Here is a 23,619-nt window from a genome sequence, read left to right on the forward strand (position 1 = left end):
TAGTAGTATCTAGTTTTATTTTGCATTTCTGTAATAACATACGATGTGGAGCATCTTTTCATTTGCTTGTTTACCATCTGTATATCGTCTTTGGTGAGATGTCTGTTAAGATCTTTGGCTCATTTCTTAAATCGTGTTTGTTCAAGAGTTCTTTTATGTTTGGGATAACAGTCCTTTATCGGATGTTTCTTTTGCAAATATTTTCTCCCAGTCTGTGGACTATCTTCTCATTCTCTTGACACTGTCTTTTGCAGAGCAAGAGTTTTTAATCTAGGATTTTAGTGAGTAGGCTTGAAGAATTGAGGAATGAAATCTGCATATACTTTTAAGTTGAAAACAGCTCTTAGTGAGTGATTTTCTGTTCAGCAGTGTTGGAATGATACACATTCCTTTCTAGGTCACTAAGTTAATCAAGTTAAGGATTTGTCACCATTGCCAATCCTATTGGTTACAGGTATCATTGGTACTAGGAGGGTTTTGGGGGTATTTTTGGTTTTATAAAAGTCTTTTCCTATGCTGAGTAATCCTCTTTCAAGTCTGTGAAGCTAAATGTCTAATAAGCTATGTTTCTATTCTCATTAGGGGAGAAAGAACAGTCTAGAATATGAAACATCATTGCCTTTCACTAATGAACAAGGGAGGAAAATGAGCAAACTGGCATTCGTGTAGTAACTGCTATGTGCCAGACACTGTTAAGCACCTTGCATGTATCATTTCAATTACTTCTCATCTAATTCAGGCATTTAGATATTGTTTCAGTTTTATTGATGAAGAAATTGAGTCCCATGGGATGTGGTAATTTTTAAAAATAGCTTTTCATCTTAAAAGTACTAGGAACGGGGCTTCCCTGGTGGCGCAGTAGTTGAGAGTCGTCCTGCCGATGCAGGGGACGCGGGTTCGTGCCCCGGTCCAGGAAGATCCCACATGCCGCGGAGCGGCTGGGCCCGTGAGCCATGGCCGCTGAGCCTGCGCGTCCGGAGCCTGTGCTCCGCAACGGGAGAGGCCACAACAGTGAGAGGCCCGCGTACCGCAAAAAAAAAAAAAAAAAAAAAAGTACTATGGACATAATAAGAACACAGTTTCTTATGACTTCAGCCATCTCTTTCTAGTATTCTATATACTATCTTTCTCTCTTTTAAGTTCTTTAAATTACAGAAATAATGTTTTCAAAAAAAAAAAACCACACATTCTAGTCCTTATAAGTAACCACTTTTAAACAATCATATTTTAATGCTACATATATGAACTACATATAAGAAAAGGGGATCTTACTCTATATATTGCTCTAAATATAGAGCAGTTAAAATAGGTACTTGAAGTTAAAATACATTTTGGAAAAGAATGCTAGTAAAAACAGTGCTATCTCATTCTTTTTAAATAGTTATATATAAAGGTAACATCACGTACTAATTAATGAAAAAATCAAGCTCATAAATTTTTTTGATAATATGATAACAAGATATGTATCCTTCTAGTATTTTGTATTTTATTAATAAGATGAAGGTCTATAATTAATTCATCCTTAATAGCGGCAATATCTAAATTTGCCAAATAAATTTTTAAGGCTTTAGGCCTCTTTTTATTCTCAGGCATGTTTATCTTTTATTTGTATGCCTTCAGTTCTCAGTAAATTGATAGGTTGAACTTTGCTTTGTCTTTTTATATTATCGTTTATTTTTTAGAGGTCCTTTATTTTTTTTTACTAGATTTATAGGTTATTTATATACTTTGTACCAGGGTTTAACCTTTTGTCACATCTCTTTATTTTAATGATCTATACTTTTTTTGTTTTTTTTTAAAGTACTAAGTAAAACACAGAACGTCTTTTAGGTTGATCCTAATGATTGGTTATCATCATTTTACACCCTTGTTGTTTAAGATGAAAGTTTTAGAGAGAGTCCAATCACTTTTTTAAAGATGAGAAAATTAATGTATCAATACTATTTTTCTTTGACCTGTAAATAGCAAAGTTAGAACCAGAACCAAGCCCTCTCTACTTATTATTTCTAGAAGATACCCATTTACACACACACACACACACACACACACACACACTCACACACACATATATGGATTTGAGTCCACATCTCAGTTTGTTTTCCTATTATAGAGATCCTTCATATTTTAGAAGGGAATTGTAATTCTTGTTACAGTAAAGGTGACAAAGATTTACTGATCTAGCCTTGTCTAGGCTTCATTATGACCTTTTTCAGGATGGGCAGTTGGAACTGAAGCTGCAATCCATTGTCTGGCATCTTTTCTGCCCTTTTAGAAGAGTATCGTATCCAGTTAACAATAACATGTATATTGTAACCAGCTAAAGGTGTTAAAGTGGAGAAGCAATTTAGGGCAACTAAATCTACCAAGAGAAATAAAGACTTTTAATCTTTGTCTTGAACAATAGTAAATGTATCCATATATCCTCTTATATTATCAGGATTTACAATGGAAATTTATTAAGGAGGATAATCAATAAAATACAACACCATTTTATAAAGTATAATCAAAATTGGACTTGGTTCAATCTCAAAATACTCATTACTTTCTAAGAAGTAAATTATAATTGTTGGTAATACATACTCAATAACATTAGAAATGATGTATTGAATGGAAGCATATTCTAAGGCTTCCAAAAGTTTTACCAGATTCAGTATGCAACTATATTATTAGCACTGTCTATGTTGCATGAAGTTTCTCTATTGTATATTTTTGTAATGATATATTCCTAAAACTTAAATATTAAATTCCAATTGTAATGTTTTTATAACAATATTTATTTTAAAAGTTATGTCTACTATCCTTCATGTTTTTGTAATTTTTTGGTATTTTTATTTTAATAAGTTTTCTGGGTTTTTCTGTTAATTTTTTTGTTTTGCTGTTTTGGAAACTTTTGACCAAAAGTGACTACCAAATGAACTAAATGAATAAATGATATTAATTTGACCTGGATCCTTATCAGTTGAAGAAGATAACTTGACTTCTGACTACAAGGTCATGATGGAGATCATCCTTCACCTTAACCATAGTATATAAAATAATTAAAATAAAATAAAATATGAAAACAGTGAAAATTAACATGGCCCCTGTATTTATATATGAAGTGATAGTGGACAATAAGCAATAAATAATTTTTAGAAGGGTGTTCTTTGAATATGTTTGCCTGCTTAAGAAAAATAAAATGGAGTAATAAAATAATACAGACAGGGATCAACTAAAGGGCAAAGAGATTTGAATAATATAATCAACCTCAATCATTGTGATTCTTGAACAAAATGATTTTTTTTCCCTATTAATTTGGTAGTTTTAAAATGTTGGGAGGAAAGTTTTTAGCTTATGGAGGCATTTCCATATGAGAATGAGGTTAGAAATCTTAGCAAATCATTATTGGTCCATTAGAAAGCAGAAATGATTCTTTTTTTGGATCATATTACAAGGGTAATTGCAATCCCCAAACAAATAAAAATGGGGTGATGAAAACTGATAAATAAACTGATAAATGTGTACAATGATTATAAATCCTTTGTATTTATACTGTTTCCTAAATCGCTAAAATACCACTAAATATATTTATACTGTTTATTGAGTCAGTAAAAACAATTCACTAAATTATTAACATTTCTTGTCATTAATTGCTATATGAGAGCACTTCTAATATACAGTAGCCTGATCTACCAGCTGCAATTTTGAAAATATATTTCAAGTTGTAGTGTTTTTGAGATTTGGAATGAAAGCTTTTCATACAGAGACCAGTTTTACTTTCAGGGGCAGGCTTAAAACTTTTATTGAGTAATGTTTTCAAAATAAATTACTTTTTAAGATAATTTTAATAATGTTTTAAAAAATAAAAATTCCATTAAAAATATTTATGCCAAAGAAAGAAATATAATTGAATTAATTATTATTTTTCAATCTTTCTGAGAAGTTTGCATATGCATATTAAAAAAGAATTTCCTTAATACCCTCTAACAAAATTGGAGAAAGCATAATTTATTCTCTATGTTTTGCCAAGCATCTAAGGGATGGCCTTAGTGTAGATAACTTCAACAGAATATTGCAGAATACTGGAATCTTTTTGTTGTTGCTGTTGGTGGTGGTAGTTTTGTTTTGCTTGTTTGTTTTTTGTGTGTTTTGTTTTAGATATCAACATATGCATGGAATGCAAAGCTATATAATTTTAAATTGGGGAAAATTTTTTGTAATACTTGATGATGGAATGCATAGGATTTAAAAAAAAATTTATTGGAATATAGTCGATTTACAATGTTGTGTTAGTTTCAGGTGTTCAGCAAAGTGAATCAGTTCTACGTATACATATATACACTATTTTTTTTTTTTTTTTAAGATTCCTTTCCCATATAGGGCATTACTGAGTGTTGAGTAGAGTTCCCTGTGCTAAACAGCAGGTTCTTATTAGTTATCTACTTTATATATAGCAGTATGAATATGTTAATCCCAATCTCCCAGTTTATCCCTCCCCCTCCCTTATCCCCTGGTAACCATAGGACTTTAATAAGTATTTTTCATTTTATTTTTTACCCAATCTCAAAGTTAAAGATAGCTATTATTGTTGAAATCAAAATAGAAGTTTCTTTGGATTGATTGATTAAATAAATCAAGGGAGAGCAAGCAATGGCCCTCATACCAAACTAGGCCTATTGTAACACAACTTATTTATTTGTTTTTTTTGTCTGTGGAGGCTTTCTTGCTACAATGACAGATTTGAATATTTGTGACAGAGCCCATCAGTTCAGTGAGGCCTAAAACATTTACTACCTGACTTTTAAAGAAAACTTATGCTGACCTCTCAAAGGAATACATACATATATACCATACATAGATCATCACCATATTATAGTCATTTTAGAAACCGTTTTGAAGAAAAATGTTTGCGTATAGAATCTATAAACTCTTCCAAGTTTATCAGTTTTTGCTTCCCTCACCTACAATACTTGTATTTCTATCATAATTATAACCACCTTTTATTTTTCTTGTAAGAGAATTTTTTATATAATGGCTGCCAATAGAATAATTACCTAATGCCTTAATCAATTACTGAGCACTTGGTAGGCACAGAAAAAGTAAGTACTAATGATATAAAAGTGAATAATTTTGTTCGCAATCCACTGGGAGAGTCAGAGATAATCTAAATCAACACATGCATTATAGGCACTAAACAAGATGTAGTCAGGCCTGGAGGAAACTTAGCTATTCAGGACTCTAAATTGCAGAGAGCTCAAGTCTAACTTAAAATGACTTACAGAGCAAGAAATTACTCTTTTACCTGAAAAGCCCCAGGTTTAATTGACTTTAGGTCTCTCTTCATCTAGGTGCTCAAGAGATGCGATCAGAAGTCTGTCTTTCTCCACTTCTCTTGTCCTTTGTGTTGGGCTTCATTTTTAAGTGTTAGCATATTGGCTCCAGGAGCAGCAGACTTATGTACGTGACCTTTCAATCTCAGTTTTAGGTTACCAGCAATCTTTTTTCCAGTGTTCTCAGGAAAAATTCCAAGTTTGGATACTATTGACTTCTGTTGGATTGCAAGCCCATCCCTGATTCAGTCAGTGTGACCAGGGAGCGGCATTAGGCAGGTGAGGCTCACATGCCCAAATAGATTGAACATATGAGCAAATGATTCTTCAGGGCAAAATCCAGATGCATTTATAGGAGTGGGTGCTAGGTAGACAAATCGATATTGACTACCTTCAGTTAACCTGAAAACCTCTTCTAGGGAAACTTTTCAATAATGTGTAATTCCATGTATTTAGGATTTTCTACATTAATCTTTCTTTGTGATATTTTGGGCTAAAAAGAATATGACTTTTGTCTTTGGTGATGTACAATGAAAAAGTATGGGAGAAGACTACAGTGACTTTTTTTTTTGGTAAAAGTTTGTATTTCTTATGTATATCCTGGTGATTAGTTAATTTAGAAATTTGAAACTTTTTTAAAAGTTTCTGATTTTTTTATATCCCTAATAATGAAAATTTTTGTAATGAATGTGATTTATTTCATTAAGAAAAAAATATATATGTATGTTTGAACTTTCTCTTAGCACCCAAAATTTAGATATGAATATAAATACAGCATGGTTATTATATTAAATTGGATTCTCTTTTTCATTATCTATGAGGTGAGTTTGAAATGTTTCCAGATGAATATATAAAATTGTTCATATGCTGTAAGATAAGTACCAACTTGAAAATTAAATATGAAAATGATTTTAACACTTTTGTATTTCTTAAAATTCTATTCCATGTTCTATTATTTCCTGAAATAAAAATGATTATGGACAAAGCGAGAGAGTGGCATGGACATATATACACTACCAAACGTAAGGTAGATAGCTAGTGGGAAGCAGCCACATAGCCCAGGGAGATCAGCAGTGTTTTGAGAATGCGGTTCTCCAGGAATCTGACCTTTTTAAGTGAGCTGCCTTTCATTGTTATTATTATTTTTTTATTTTTTTGGTATGGCTCCTGTTATCAGCACTATTAATACCTAAATGAAAGTGTCTTCTTGGTGACCAGTATTATATTTACATATACTTTATGATTCATACAGGAGCCCTATGAAGCATGGGTACAATTATCTCCATCATATAGATGAGGTGTTTGAGGCTTAGAAAGGTTAAGTAACTTATAAAATATAATAGCTGATAATTGACTGACCCAGGATTTATTCTCAGGTTTGCATAATTCTTAAGCAAATGTTTTTAATTTATGCAAGGCTACCTCCAATTACCTCTATCATGTAATTTGAAAATCATACATTTGAAAAGCATTATAATAAAAACAATAGTATATACATAAAATCTTCATTAGCAAATTTGTTATGATTGCATTTAATAGTAATGCTTCCTCAGGCTTGCCATTAAGTCAAGTCAGTAGTAACTAAGATAAAGGAAATAAAATTTTAAAATGAGAAAACAGTTTAAATAATCAATACTTTACATTAGGAAAAAAACAATAACCTAAAGTTTGAGTTGCTTTTATGCAAATGCTTGTCTTTCCTAGTTAAAGCATTTTTGGCTCAAGATTGTGGTGGTGGTTAGTAACAACTGAGACCTTCATTTTTCCTTCGATAGATTCATTCAGAACACTTTTTAAATCAGTGATTTCTATATGCTGGCCACTATGATAAATTATGGCACAAAAATTGGCAAATTTGACTTCTGCGTAAGTCAAGTTTCTAAAAAAGATTTATTATACTTTTCTTCTTATGGAACTCTGAGTACACAGTTGAATTTAATTCAAATAAAACAAATGTAATGTTACCATAGATTTAGATTTTGAGTAAAAACATGTATTTCCTTTGGATTTATGAGATTCTAGATATATGTGGAATATACTTTACTAACTGGTATAAAAGAAAAATACCTGCTTCCTTGTTAATGTTAAAATTCAAGATCAGTGGTTGACTTGGCCCCAGCTGTTTGGTTTTCGCTAGTAACTTTTGATGTATTTTCTTAATCAGGTTCTTAATGTTGAAATAAAGCATTAACTGCCCACTTTATTGCCAAAAGGACGTTTATTGTTTTAGTGAGGCATACATTCCATCTTTCAGCAGACAGCGATACAAATTTCATGAATGTCCCTTAGTGCTCTCTTTTGATGCCACCACTTGTATAGCTATAAGTCTGCATCTTAAAATATCTTTAAAATATTAGTATGAATCAGTAGTTTAGTTTTCCTCTATGAAATTAAACATATATGACCATTTGCTGAGTTAAAAAAATCTTGCAATAAATGTACATATAAATTGGTTGAAACATACAAAAAGTGTATTCTGTTACACTTTTTTTCATTGCTGTGTGTAGTGAACTCAAGAAGTCCTTGAAGATCAGGATAAATATATATTGGAACCCATATCCCTTAATTTTGGAATCTAAATTTTAAAACTGCGTGTTATAAATGACTATATACATGAGTTATTTAGCTCCTAGGTAAAATACAAGTCAAGTTGTTTTTTTTTTATATTTTTATCTATTTTGTAAATTTTGGCAAGTTGAGATGCAGTAGTTGTGTGCTACATTTCTAGAGTGGGTCTCCACTGAAGGGAGAAAACAGCCAATGCATGATTTAGAGAATTGAAACAATGAATTTCCTAACTTCATCAGCCTCCTCACCTAGCATATACCATCTAGCTTACTAGTTGACTACTTGTTCATGTCCACTTAGATATTTCAAATTCAGTTAGCCATTGCAGCTACTTAGTTTTTATCCCCTGCTATTTCTGTCTTTGCTAAACTTCCGCTGATTTTCTAAGTTGATGTGCTATTAGTGGCAGTCTCCCAGTATTCTTTTCACCTTGTAAACGCAGCAAACACATCCTGCAGTTTGCATACATTTGCCAAATCTCTACCCTTTTGATACGTTTTATTTGTAAAATGTGTTTACTTATCAAGTGGATTAAAATGCTTGAAATATGGTAAGCAGTAAAAAGCATATGTGTTTTTTCACCTTTCCTCCTGTCCATTCTTGTACTTCCCTTTCAGGCTTCTCCATTTACTTTCCATCATTTTTATGTAACTTGCTTCCTGCTGAGAAGCCATGAGAGTGGCTTTCCCTCAAGCTGACGCAAGTATCGCTCTGTAATTAGACCATAGGGAATGCTGCAGAAGGAAACAGCCACCTTCTTCCCTGGCCTTAGGGACTATCAACTCTGCAACACAGTCAAACTTTATAACCCTCAAGAGCTAATTCTACAGAGATACATATATGCCTTAGATAAATAAATGTTTATTTATAATTGCATATGTTCAAAAATATTTTGCCACCTGATAGTAACTCTAATCAATCTCTGACAGTATGGGAATTTTATTCACAGAGGTATTATTCTCTCTGGAGACTCAATTCTTTAAAATGTGTTGTAAAAATTTCGAATCAACACCAAAGCCAAGAAACAAGGTTGTCCTTTTAATTCTGTAGCTAACCAACTGCTTCAACCACTTCTTATATTTGCTCTTCTGGGAAATTTGAGTCTTTCTGACTAATTTTGAAACTGTTTCTTTCTTTGGAGAAAGAATAAACAACAACAACAAAATCTGGTTATTTGAATGTGTATATTGCATTGGAAATTGCTAAATATTTCAGATTATATATTAGAAAACCAAAGGGTGGATACCCAAGATATTTCTTTTGACATATGAGATTTAGGTTTATATCTTAATCTCTTTAAGGACAACAATAAACATTGGAGAGCAAGAGAGTCTGTTTGGAGTCTGTTTAACAGTGCTGCTATCTGCCACTCTGCCGCCTTATAGCATGATATAGCAGAGGAGCAGTGCTTGTCGAAGGACATTGGGGCTTTACCAGCAGTCATTCAGAGCTCCTGTTATGTACACATCAACTCAGAACCAGTGCTTCATGAATCATTTTCCTAATGTAGATCTACTGTAACTTTTGCCCCCTCTTGTATTCTCTGCCTTCTTGGATTTCACCACCAAACATTCAGTTTCCAAAGCTAGAGTCTGCCTTGGCTCCTCCCTCATTTTAATTCTTGACATTCTAACCAATTATCAAGACCTTTCAGTTTTACATAAATATATTTTGAATTACTTAAAATATAAAATATATTTTGAATTCACTTTTTTTCTCCATCTCTGTTATACAACCCCTATGCCTGTAGGCCTTTACTTCACAGATTCATTTTCTATAGAAATGGCAGATTAATGTATATCAAAAGCAGTGAGAGCTATTACTTCTTTGCTTATAACACATTCTATGATCTTACTTAACCAAGTAGGTCAAGTCCAGACTCCTTTCATAACTAGGTGGATAACCTTTACATAAATCACAATTTCTCAAAGCCTTGCTTTTCTCACGTATACATGTATACAGCACTATTAGGGTCATTGTGAAGATTAGGCAAGATAATGCACATGAAGCACTTTGCGCAGCGCTGAACACAGAGCAAGCGATCGATACATGTTAGCTACTATCTTTATTAACATGTTATACAAAATCTCTGTGTCTGAGCCGCTGCTTGCCTCTCTGACCTCTCCTCTTGTCAGCCTGTCTTCTACTCCAAGAGCACCAAATGGCTTCTGGGTCTCTATGTAACCATGCTGTTTCAATTTCCTTTCTCTTTTCATCTGCCTGAAGTGCCTTCTCTCTTCTTCCAGTAATTTCACCAAGGTGACTGTTATTCATCTCTCAACACTCAATTCTGATGTCATTTCCAGGAAACCTGCCCTGATATCCCCTATTCTGTCCAGGTTAGGTATCTGTATTATTTTCCTAGGGCTGCCAAAACAAAGTACCACAAACTAGGTGGCTTAAAACAACAAAATTTATTCTATCACAGTTCTGAAAGTCAAATGTGCTAAGATGTCTTAGGGCCACGCTGCCTCTGAGCCTCTGGATAGAATCCTTCCTTGGCCCTCAATACTTGGTACTCCTTGGTTTGCAGCTGCATCTCTCTGATCTCTGCCTCAGTTATAATATGGTGTTCTCCCTGTGTGTCCACATTTCCCTATACTATCATATTGGATTAAGGGCCCGCACTACTCCACTCTGACCTCATCTTACCTAGTTACATCTGCAACAAGTCTGATTCCAAATAACGTTACATTCTGAGGTACCGGGGGTTAAAACTTAAACATATTTTTGAGGACACAATTCAACCAATAACAGTGACTCTCGTGTATTTTTATATCACCTGTAATGCAGCTATCATTGCACTTAACTCATCATATGTTAATAACCTGTTCGTGTATCTCCTATAGTAGATATCAACCTCTCTAGAGCATGTGCCAAGTGTAATCTATCTTCCTAGCAGAGGACACATGGTAAGCTTTTAATCCATGTCAATTAAGCGAACATATCATTGTTCGCTATTTAAAAAACAGGTCTTGGGATACAAAAGATTACAAGAGTTGATAATGTCACGTAATACCTAATAATCTGATTTTTGTTTTCCCATTACTACAAAGAGAAAGGAAATAGAAATACCTTGAATCAGGGGCAAAGAGAATATAGTTATTTTCCCAGGGTCCTCATTGTTAGTACCGCTTTGGGAAATTTACTTAATTCCTTCATGCTTATCTATAAATTATAAATAAAAGAAGTTATAACTTACTGATTCGTTTTCAGCATCATGCACTTTCCCTTCCAGAACCATCAGATACTTAATTTAATCAGAAAATAGACGCTACTTATGAAGAGCCTGCTTTGTCATGTTTAGCTTCTAATCTGGAAGAAATGAAGGGTCATGAAAATCAAGTGAGGATTCTGAGAAAAGCTGAGCTAAAACAGCAGTAGAGAATCTGGTTAAGAAGGGATACTGGAGATGAGGGCGGACACACAGGTATGGGGCTGATTATACACTGGGAAGGAAGAGAAGGAGGTTCAGGAAGCACTGTTGAATGAATCTTTGAACCCGTTCTCAGATGCCACATATGATGCTATGGATGCCGGAATCTAAAATTTTAGAATTCAGTAGAATGATACTTTTGAAAATATTGGAGGCTTTAAGTGTCTTTCTCTGTATATGCGTGCTTCAATGAGACCTATACTGAAGTTATTATACCTTGTAATTATAAAATATTTACATTTCCCTCACTGTTCCCACTTCATATTACCTTTGATGTAGGGAGGCAAAGCCCTGTTACAGTTGTTTTACACATGAGTAGAGTAAAACTCAGAAGGATAAATGGTTTGGTTGGATAATTGTTACTTTGAAAATGGTCTTTTGATTCAGAATTTTTTTCTTAAAGTGAAGCATATATGTAATTTTAGTCTGCTTTCTCTGACTACATCAACATGTATTCATTCCCTTAGCTACTAAAAACAAATGTTTCTTAGTCATTGTCTATCATCAGGGAGGTCTCCTATAATAGTTGAAAATATCGTGTGTATTTGGAAATGGGCATGGTCTTAAAGTGCAGAACAATTTTCCCAAACCCAAACTAAATGGTTTCCTAATTTTGTCTCCATTAATCAAGAGTATCTTAATTAAACTGTTCATGAATAAGATCTAATGGCATAGTGATATGAAGATCACCATATATTAATAATTTTAGTTGATGGCAATCCTGTGTGAAGGAAGAAAAGCGAAGTGCACAGTGCTAAGTGGCTTCTTTCTACTGAGTAACCTTTCTACATTGAACCCAGTTGTTCAAAAATGAAACCGTGGGCTTCCCTGGTGGCGCGGTGGTTGGGAGTCCGTCTGCCGATGCAGGGGACATGGGTTCATGCCCCGGTCCGCGAAGATCCCACATGCCGCGGAGCGGCTGGGCCCGTGAGCCATGGCCGCTGAGCCTGTGCGTCCGGAGCCTGTGCCCTGCAACGGGAGAGGCCACAACAGTGAGAGGCCCGCATACCACAAAAAAAAAAAAAAAAAAAAAATGAAACCGTGAGCTTTGGATGTACAATGCTTTACTTTGTTGTCTATGAATTGTTTCATTTTATTTGGAATGCCAAATTAAAGACTTTATAGAATGCATTTATTTTATTTTTACCTTTTAATTAATTCTTACCTTTTTTAGAATTAATTATCATATATCTTGATTCAGTAACCCAGTATTTATTGAGTACCTACACCATCCTGGGTTATATGTTGTATTATCCTGTATATTATTGCTTTTGAGTCTTAAAATAATCACAGATTATAATTACACATACACAGAAATTGAGGCCCTGAGGGGTTACATATCTTGTCTTGTTTACAACATAATATAGGTTCAAATGTAGGCTTCTGAGCTTAATTCTAGGATACTTTCTGTATTACTAATGGTATCTAAACTTTTGGCTGTGGATTTTTTAAGTACCTTAAAATTATTCTACATTTCAAGCATTGTCAGTAACCTGAAAACTACCTCTGCACATTTTGCATATTTTTCAAGTGTGTATAAAATTATTTGAAAAGTACAATATAAATCCATTTAAAAATAGTAAGAATAAAATGATCACTTTCCATTCTAGACTTCTTAATCAAAAAACAACAAGAATACAACTACTATTCTGTAATAGAATAGTATTTTTCTTAAAAAGGAATTCTATATTCTTGAAAAGATTGGAAACCATTGGCTTATATCAGGGCATTCTTCTAGTTAAGTGTTTTATGTGAATAACAAAAAGTCTAGTACATAGTAAGCATATAATAGGTATTCATAAAAAAACTTTGTTTTTTTATTGTGTTTATTAGTTGTTATAAATATTTATGAAACTTTTCTTTCTCTAAAGAACGCAATTCTTAAAGAGCAAATTTAATGACTGTTGAATTATATTGATATTTTTTCTCTCAAGTTTGACATAAAGTAATAATTGTGTGTATTTCATTATGAAGTTTTTAGAACAGTGCATTATGCATTATATTAAATATTTTATTTCTATTTCATATATGTGATTTCATAATAATAAAGGAAATGTTAATAAAGCATAAGTGTTTAAGCTTGTTAAGGTTCAGTAAAACAAAGTTCTTCCACTTAAACTTCAAGTTGTATAGATTAGTTATTAAATATCTATCTATCTATTTATCTATGATTCCAAATGCAAAAGGAAACACCAAGTGCCAATCGTTGAAAATGGCAACCTGGCAACCAAGAAAATAAATATATCATATTTACCTAACTATTGCTTATTCTCTGTAAAGGCAAGTTGTGATACCAGATTTTTTTTCTGCCCTTTTCTCTTTTACCACAAACTTTAAATTGCTTAAGTTTTCTTAAACAAAAAGAAATGAAATTGAGTTATCTGTAGTGAGGTGGATGGACCTAGAGTCTGTCATACAGAGCGAAGTGAGTCAGAAAGAGAAAAACAAATACCATATGCTAATGCGTATATATGGAATCTAAAACAAACTGGTACTGATGAACCTAGTGGCAGGGCAGTAATAAATACACAGACATAGAGAATGGACTTGAGGACACGGGGTGGAGGAGGGGGAAGCTGGGGCGAAGTGAGAGAAGCATCGACATATATACACTAGCAAATATAAAATAGATAGCTAGTAGGAAGCAGCAGTATGGCACAGGGAGATCAGCTTCATACTTTGCGATGACCTAGAGGGATGGGATAGTGAGGGTGGGAGGGAGGCTCAAGAGGGAGGGGATATGAGGATATATGTATGCATATGGCTGATTCACTTTGTTGTACAACAGAAACTAACACAGCATTGTGAAGCAATTATACTCCAATAAAGATGTATAAAAAATATTGGTGGCTTTCCCAACCATGCATAAATTATGAAGCATATGTCTCAGATAATCACTGTGTTGGATTGAGCATTATAGTATCCCTTCAATATATTTCTCTTGTATATGGAATAAGGACCACCACTTGCAAAGAGACAAATGTGAAACACTCCCTGAAGACAGTGTCATTATAAATTGTCATAAGTTGTCATCAGAGTCATTCTAAGATGAATCAACTAATACTGTTATCGTCTTAAGGCCCTTAGCAACTGTAACAGAGGTTATTCAGTTGTGAATGATACGCATCAGCTTTCTGGACATGTGACGATCTAGATTTTCTTTATGCCAGAATTGCTAGGTGATCTGCACCTGTACATTATCTCTAGAAAGAGGCTATTTCTCAACTCAATATTAAAAATAAATATAATGTTATAGAGGCAGAGAGATGTGCAATAAATACAGGAGAAACTTTGTTTTACAGAAATATAACTTCTATGAAAGCTGCATTCTATAGATATTATGTAAAATTTTTAAAGAGTTAAAAGGTTATCAGAATATGAAGTAGTTAGTATGGATAGTCCTGAAAGAATTATCATTCTCTTTGAATTTTAGGTACACTTTGGAATGATCATGAAATAGTAAATGTTCACTTTGTTTTAAAAGGGGGGAAAAACTATTAAGAAACTGACAACTCACACTTATTCTATATCCCAGTGATAATCAGTTGGTACTAATCATTCATAGATATTCCGTACATTTATGCGTGTATTCAGCTATACAGTTTTTTTAATGTTTTTATTTAAAATTTCAATATGAAGGGTTTTTTTCAGGTTAATAAAGGAAGAGTTACTTCATCATGTTTAACGGCTGTCTAGCATCACATAGTAGAGACTCATTTTAATGTATTTAACCAGACTCTATACATTAGAATACACATAGCATATACATACTTTCAAAGTAAAATATTGTGGTTTAAATTTGAAACGACTTATTTTATATGTCCCAATATTTTTTTGGTAGCTGTGCTGAAAACTTTGTAATATCTTAAATATGAGGTGCTTTTTGCTAGAGAAGGGAACTTGAGAGAATGGTGTATCAAATATGTTTGCCTACGACAAACCCATCCTCACTAGCAAAGCCATGATTTATTCAGTCTCCTATAAGCGGCTAGTGCTTCAGAGGAGACCAGGTGCCTCTCTGGACCTGTGATAATGAAACTTCACTGGGTAAAACCAGTCATGTGGATGTCTTCCCCTTGTGTGATTGTTTTAGGAGTAGGCATTGGCTCATATTGATCATTGTTCTTTAAGGGTAGTCTGCTGAGTGGCTTATGTGTAGAATATCCTTACGCTTAAAATGAGACACAAGATAGGAACTTTACTTTTTCTGGATTTTATCTTCAAGTAACATCTACAAATGCAGTGGCCATCTTAGGACTATAGGACATAAATCCAGTAAAATTTCACAGACTCCAAGTCACAACTGTGACTTTGTAAATCTCTGAATTAACCAACTTGAATCAACTCATCTTCCAATTTTTAATATGTGAGATAATACAACCCTTATTTTTCAGCCACTTTAATTTGTACTTGCTGTTTTTTGAAGCCTAAAGCATTCTGATACCAATAGAAATGTCTTTGCATTTCTCTTGTACTTATTGCTTCCTGGTGATACCATAATTCAAAGCAGGTAGGATATATGCTTGAGATGAGTCTCTGTCTGAGGTCATGACTGGACTTAATTCAACAGAGGTAATTCAACAGAGGTAGCCCAACAAGGCTAAGTACCAGAAGTGAGAGATGAAGCATCTTAGAGGAGAGGGGACCATGAGAATTATTGATCTTCAGTCACTGGCACATGGGGGCTTTCTTTCATATTTTGTTGTGCTGCACCAGGTACATTATACTTACAAAGCATGAAGATGACTAAAATTATTTTTGTGTAATATGAATCTTACTACTGCACTCTTCAAAAAATTTATGTATGAGGACACAGACAAAGTTTATTTCTGCTGTATATTCTGCTTTGGAAGTCTTTCTATATGTATATAAATGTGTATATATGAGTGTGTTCATGTGCATACATGGGTACATACACACACACACACATACACACACGCACACACAAACACAGAGTTATTCATTTGCTTTCATTTAGCACTTTATTGAAAGCAAATGTGAGGAAACCAAAGACATTTTTCCGAGCTCATCTTATGTTGTTCCTTGGTTTTCATGTTAACTGACTTCAGTAACCAACATTAGTAAAATTCCTTTTCCGTTGCAATTCTCTTTCTCAAGGTTTGAATTTATTTCTTTTTATTTTTCTCATACATACATAGTTTGATTTGGAAATTTTACACATTGACAAGAAAAAAGACTTAACCAAATGAATCAGTATGACATCTCGTCTTAGCTGTGTCTTGGCAGATAGGATATTCTTGTAGCTCAGGGAAGAAAAGAATGTCTTGCAGCACCCTTAGGAAGTGTAATCAATTATGTCTGTCTCTGACTTAAAAAAAAATCTAATTCTCTGCGAAGTGAACATTGTCTTCACTTAAGAAAAATACATACATATAAAATATTGTTCCTTTTTATTTAGAAGAAAACAAGTAATACCTCCATTTGCTGCTATACTTTCAGATAATGAATTCATACACACACAGAGATTTATTTGGTTAACCATACATGCAAGTAAAGAATGTTCAGCTCTGATATGCTACTGAAAGTAGACAGTAATAAACTAATACAGATGCAATTCCAATTATTTTTAAATGTAAAGTTTCTCATAATTCTATGTAACTATTGTTATAGCATTCAGCTACTACTAGAAGATTACAGCTTAGAAATCACTGACACATAACTCAGGACTGAAATACTTTTCCAAGCAATGTTTGTGAACATGTTAATTTTAAATGCACATTTCCATTTATTGTGAACACATGCTTCTATGAATTGTATTCATGTCTAACGTAGCTAATCATTTTATTTTTGGAATGAGCTCCATAAATATTCTGTGGATGCTGACTGATGATTATAATTTATTCTATCAAACATTACCCAGAGATATGTGGAATATTTGGAAATTGGACTTCCTTGCAAGGTTACTCATTTTCAAACATATTTCTATGTTTTCAAAATATTATTAAGTCAGTTTGAAAAATTCCCAATAATAAACCCTTAAGGTTCATAAACTTGTAAATTTATTCTATAATAAGAGAATCTGAAAAGTTTCCTATTTTTCAAATTGCTACTGAAATAGTTTAGAGCATAGACAAATAATATCTTTTTAGTGCAGTACAGAATTAGTATTTTAAATTGAATTTTGTCAAAATAAAATTATTTAAATCTGTAAATGTGAAATAGTCACCTTTTTTTATTCATAGAAAGGTGTAATGACACTGAAACATGAATTCAGTTTAATATGAGTCAGTTGGGTTTCATTAATAATTTCTTAATGTTTGATATTTCACATTTTATGAAGTTTTATGTTTGATATTTTAAACTTTATGAAGTTCCAAATTGAAACAATGACCCAGTTTCTGTAAAATGCTCTAAAAGTAACCTATATGGGTCAGGCAAATCTAGCTCAGTTTCTCACATCTATCACAATAAGCTTTATGCACTGAAAATTCCATTGTGATCCAACAAAACAAACATATAATATGATGCCTTTTAGCCAAACTATAATCAAACCATTTGTTTGTACTGAAAGATAGTGTATGTAAGTGGAGGCCTATGCATCCTTTTAATAAATAAAACTGTATATTAGGGAGACATTAAACACCTTAGCCATGCTCCACTGTAATGATATGCATCTTCCCATGTAAGACTTCTACAAAGTGACCACCTCAGGAGACAGTCTCAATATGTCTTTTTGCTTAAGCACTTGTGGTGGGCCAAATAATGGCCCCCAATGATATTGGCATCCTTACCCCCATAATCTGTGAATTGTACTTTATATGGCTAAAAGAACTTTACTTATGTGACAATGTTAAGGTTCTTGAGGTGGGCACATTATCCTGGATTATGGGGGTGGGCCTTAAACGTGATCACAAGGGTCCTCATAAGAGGGAAGCAAGAAGGGCAAAGAAGGAAGAAGGCAGTGCCATGTCAGAATCAGGGTGAAAAAAGGTGATGTGGTGTGGGGTCACAGCCAACAAATGAGGGCACAGCCTCTAGAAACTGAAAAAAGGCAAGAAAACAGATTCTCCTCAGAGCCTCCATGTGGGACAAACGCTGCCAACACCTTTCTCTTAGCCATAGAAGACTCATTTTGGACTTCTACCTCCAGACCTAGAAGAGAATAGATTTGCATTGTTTTAAACCACTAAGTTTGTGGTAATTTGTTCCAGAAGCAATAAGAAAACTAACTTAGTATCCTAGTTTCTGTGGTTCTCCCCACTCATCATTTTGGTCATGTTCTCACTTGCTTGTGTCACATCACATTTTTCTAATGTAAAGCATGTTTGTGAAATGAAATATAAAAGAATATAGAAAATGAAAGACTTGAGGCTAAAGAATCACCTTGTGAATCATAGAACTTGGTTTAAATACATTGTCACGATGTGTTCTGTAAGATCTTACTATATTTTTAGTTTATGATTTAGAATCAATGTTCTCAAAAATAAAAACAGCAAACAAGGGCTTTATCACTTCTGTTACTCTTCTTAAATTGCCACTTAAAGTGTATGTGGACAACACTGGCAAATTGCTGTGTGAATGCTAGGTGTAGATATACAATATAAGAATTAGAGAAAAATTTTAATATTTATGATGATGATTGATTTCGTTTTTTCTGACCATTTAGTTCTCTTGCTAATTGAGATCTACATGATTCCTTTATTTTATATATATATATATATATATATATATATTCATATTCTACCATGGGATATTTGCCTTATTCTTCCCAGGCAAGTCCAAAATGAATGACGTATTTGCAGATCTCAGAGAGACAGGGAGTGGCACATAGGGAAAGTACTGTCTTGAGGAAAAGAGAGTTGTTCTGTTCAGTTTATGGACATTGAGCAAAATACTCTTGATATTCACATATGAATTTATGGGTTTTTTTATATTGCTACATTCCATCCTGAGAATTAAAAACTCCTAGTTACCCTGGTTACTTAAAGGACCAGATGACTTCACAGGCAAATTCTATCAAACATTTAGAGGAGAGCTAACATCTATCCTTCTGAACTGTTCCAAGAAAATTGCAGAGGAAGGAACACTCCCAAACACATTCTATGAGGCCACCCTGATACCAAAACCAGACAAAGATACCAGAAAAAAAGAAAATTACAGGCCAATATCACTGATGAACATAGACACAAAAATCCTCAACAAAATACCAGCAAACCAAATCGAATAATACATTAAAAGGATCATACACCATGATCAAGTGTGATTTATCCCAGGGATGCAGGGATTTTTCAGTATCAATCAGTGTGATACCCCACATCAACAAATTGAAGAATAAAAACAATATGATCATCTTAATAGATGCAGAAAAAGCTTTTGACAAAAATCAACACCTATTTATGATAAAAATTCTCCAGAAAGTGGGCATAGAGAGAACATACCTCAACATAGTAAAGGCCATATACGACAGACCTACAGCTAACATCATACTCAGTGGTGAAAAGCTGAAAGTATCTCCTCTAAGATCAGGAACAAGACAAGGATGTCCACTCTCACCACTTTTATTCAACATAGTTTTGGAAGTCCTAGCTACGCCAGTCAGAGAAAGAAAAGAAATAAAAGGAATCAAAATTGGAAAAGAAGAAGTTAAACTGTCACTGTATACAGATGACATGATACTACACATAGAAAATCCTAAAGATGCTACCAGAAAACTATTAGAGCTCATCAATGAATTTGGTAAGGTTGCAGGTTACAAAATTAATACACAGAAATCTGTTGCATTTCTATACACTAACAGTGAAAGATCTGAAAGAGAAATTCAAGAAACAATCCCATTTACCATCGCATCTTAAAGAATAAAATACCTAGGAATAAACCTACATAAGGTGACAAAAAACTGTACTCTGAAAACTATAAGACGCTGATCAAAGAAATTAAAGATGACACAAACAGATGGAAAGATATGCCATGTTCTTGGATTGGAAGAATCCATATTGTCAAAATGACTATACTACCCAAGGAAATCTACAGATTCAATGCAATCCCTATCAAATTACCAATGGCATTTTTCACAGAACCAGAACGAAATATCTTAACACTTGTATGGAGACACAAAAGACCCCAAATAGCCACAGCAATCTTGAGAAACATTTTTAGATTTTAAATATTAATGTGTCATGATGGTAGTGCCTTGTTTTTTGCATGAATAGTTATCTTTAAAACATTTTTCTCTTGGAACATAATGCCTTATTCTTATACGATTTAAACACTGATTTGCCATATTTTAGATGCTGTGAATTACTTGAGTATACTCAGTGTATGTATTTCTTCATCAGTCATTTGATAAATACTAATATAAATTCATATGACTAATTTTGCTAACAAAGAGACACCCACAAAGTATGTTTTTTTTACACCATCATATCTTGTTATTCCAATTATTTTAAATGGAGTTTTATATATTTGCATGACTGAAGCATTAATTGAGACGTTTCTGAGCACTCATAGGATTAGCTTTTTTGTACACACTGATTTAAGAGCATAATAAGAATATGTAATTGGATTTTTTAAGGGAGAACCCTATGAATTACCCTCCTAGTAGAGAAATACAACAATATTTTATTTAAATTATTTTAATTGTACCATATTAGATTACTAGAGTTATGGAACCAACCAATACAATCCTTATATGTCTCTTATGTAAGAATGTTTTACAACAGTTATACTTAAGATTCATTTTATATGCTTCATCTATAAATTTGTTGTAACTAAACGGGAGAAAATGGCTGCTACTTTTTATCTAGATATGGAAGTTAAAACAAACATCACTTTCCTAAATTTAGCAGAAAAGTGGTTGGTTCATTTATATATAATAAGAACTTACTGAATAGATGATATGTGCATAAACCTAGCAATATCATTTTTATTATATGCTGCAGTATGTTGTGGCAAATAAAGGAACTTCTTTGCCCCAGAGTTGACTTTTTCATTATCGTTCTTAACCAGTTTTGTTCTTATACTGCTATAAATCATATTGGAGTGAATAAGTTAGCATCAAATAATTCTGTATCTAATTTATAATCCTGTAATTATGTTTATCTTCCCTGGCAGTCATCATAAGGCCTCTTTTTAAGTTAAACAATACTACTTTAAAATTAGTGCGAATAACCAGTAGCATTCAACATATTACATAATATTTATTAAATAAACTTTATCAATAGATGGCAAATATACTTAAGTTGGAGCTTTGAATGTGGGTTGAATTAAAATGGCATTTTTTTTGTGTTTCTTTTTTTCTTTTGGAATAGTCAATATATAAAGAAATACTCATTTATCTTATTACTCCTTCCACCTTATGTTCAGAGATTGATCTCTCTGATTGCTGCATTCCAATTTGAATTGGGAGGGCCTGGTTATGTAATGTTAAATTCAGAGCTTCCTTGGAATGCCTGATTCACACCACAACTGAATGAATCCTGGGCCAGTTAGATATTTCACAGCTGATCTTTACCTCATCAGATCATCATAGTACTCCTGACAACATATAAGAGTGAATTAAATTAGTTTCCCAGAGCGACCATGAGATGTATGACTCACACTCTCAGGAGACAATAGGATAGTGGTTTTCAGGTCACTGTTCTGGAGTCCAGTGACTATTATTTTACTGAGAGTCTGAAAAGTTATTCAACATCACCATACCTATTCCCTGCTCTGTGAAATTGGTACTAGTAACTTCATCTCAAAAGAAGTGACAAGTAGGATATATGTGAACATGTTTGATAAGTTTAAAGCGTTAGTATAAATCTCAAACTTATGATATCCTGGGTAATGTACTTTGCATACAACTAATTTATTTGGCTTTCTTTTTTAAAAAAACATGAATCTGTTTTTTTCCTGTTTCTACTCTTAATCCAAAGCATCTATGTGCTTGTCTGTGTGTCACTTCTTCTGTGTTGTAGGTTTCTCTCAAAAGACTCAGTCTATCTGGAATGAAGTGTTATTAACCCATCCCAAAGCAAATGACTTGATGTTAATAATGATAACAATGTGGATAGTTACAGCAACAAATAGTATACGTGTGCATTTATGTGATACTTTACAAATTTTTAATGCATTTTTATAAGCATGTCAACTCTGTGAGGTAGTAAAATAACTGACCTCCGTGTTATATATGTAAAAATCGAAACTCCAATAGATTCCTTTGAGAATTCTATCTGGTATTTGTTATTGTCATCTGCTTTTTTTTTTTATCAAATACTTTATTTGAAAATTGTCTATTGTTGGGGTAGAAAAATTTTATTGCATAAATTTTCCAATGAAAAAATAGTGAAACTTTTATGAAAAGTTGAAGCCTTAATGCTTTTATAAGATTATGACATTTTTTTCTGTGGATATTAGTAGATTAGGATACATTTGACCATATCATTGTAGTCTTTTCTCATCCTTTACCATGGGTTTTAAGAATATCCTTAGTATCAGGGTTACTGAAAATCATTTTTTATATTTAAATTAAAAGTAAATATAAAGAAAAATCTGAGTGTAAAGCACATTGGAACATTCAATTATTTTATTTCCCTTTTATCATCAAGCGTATTTAGGATGAATTTACTTTTGACAACTTTGATATAATTATAAAAGTACTCTTACTGGTGTAAATTGATCAATAATATTTAATCTAATATTAAGGTTAATTTAATTTTGACTCACAGCGACTGAAATCATAAAAAAGAAGACAGATTTTTAAACTCCTGTTTTTGAAATGTAGCTAGTCTTTAAACAATCAGTATTTTATACAAAAATAATATTCCAGATGTTGCCTACCTTTTGATTTTTCAGTATCTTAATTTATAAAAAGCATTTGATATAGAAATCATAATAGAATGTAAATTATTTTGAAAAGTAAATGCTGTAAAGCATTGTTTTCTACAGAACAATGATGACAATGATTGCAGTATATTATTTGTGTAGAATGTGTTGGTTTATATACCTTTTCACATACACTATCTCACCAGGTAGAAGGCTTTCTTGATTCTTCTTTGGTTAACATTAAGTAAGATATTTGGGACTCATTACAATGTCTAATGTTTATAACAAATGTCGCTTATTTCAGTTTTTTTACATACACATAAATAGTATTTTTGCAAATTAAATAGTATATAATATGCAAATGATCAGTTCACATGTTTAGATAACTAAATGGATGGGTGGATGTGTCTAATGTCCATATTATATTTTAATATCTGATCTATACATATATAACCATATGAAATTCTTTTTGATTCAAGACAATTTTCTGTGAAACAAACACTTCCATAATTGTAAATTTTAACCTTTATGCCCTACTCA

General features: G+C 32.9%; 1 protein-coding gene across 10 annotated transcripts in view; it reads left to right on the top strand.

Annotated features, from left to right (window-relative positions):
* ADGRL3 (adhesion G protein-coupled receptor L3) overlaps positions 1 to 23,619 on the top strand; it is an 860,202-nt gene that overhangs the window by 439,364 nt on the left and 397,219 nt on the right. The window lies entirely within an intron of this gene.

This window comes from Leucopleurus acutus (genome assembly GCF_964270905.1).
Source record: "Leucopleurus acutus genome assembly, chromosome: 4".
In the NCBI taxonomy this organism is placed as follows: domain Eukaryota; kingdom Metazoa; phylum Chordata; class Mammalia; order Artiodactyla; family Delphinidae; genus Leucopleurus; species Leucopleurus acutus.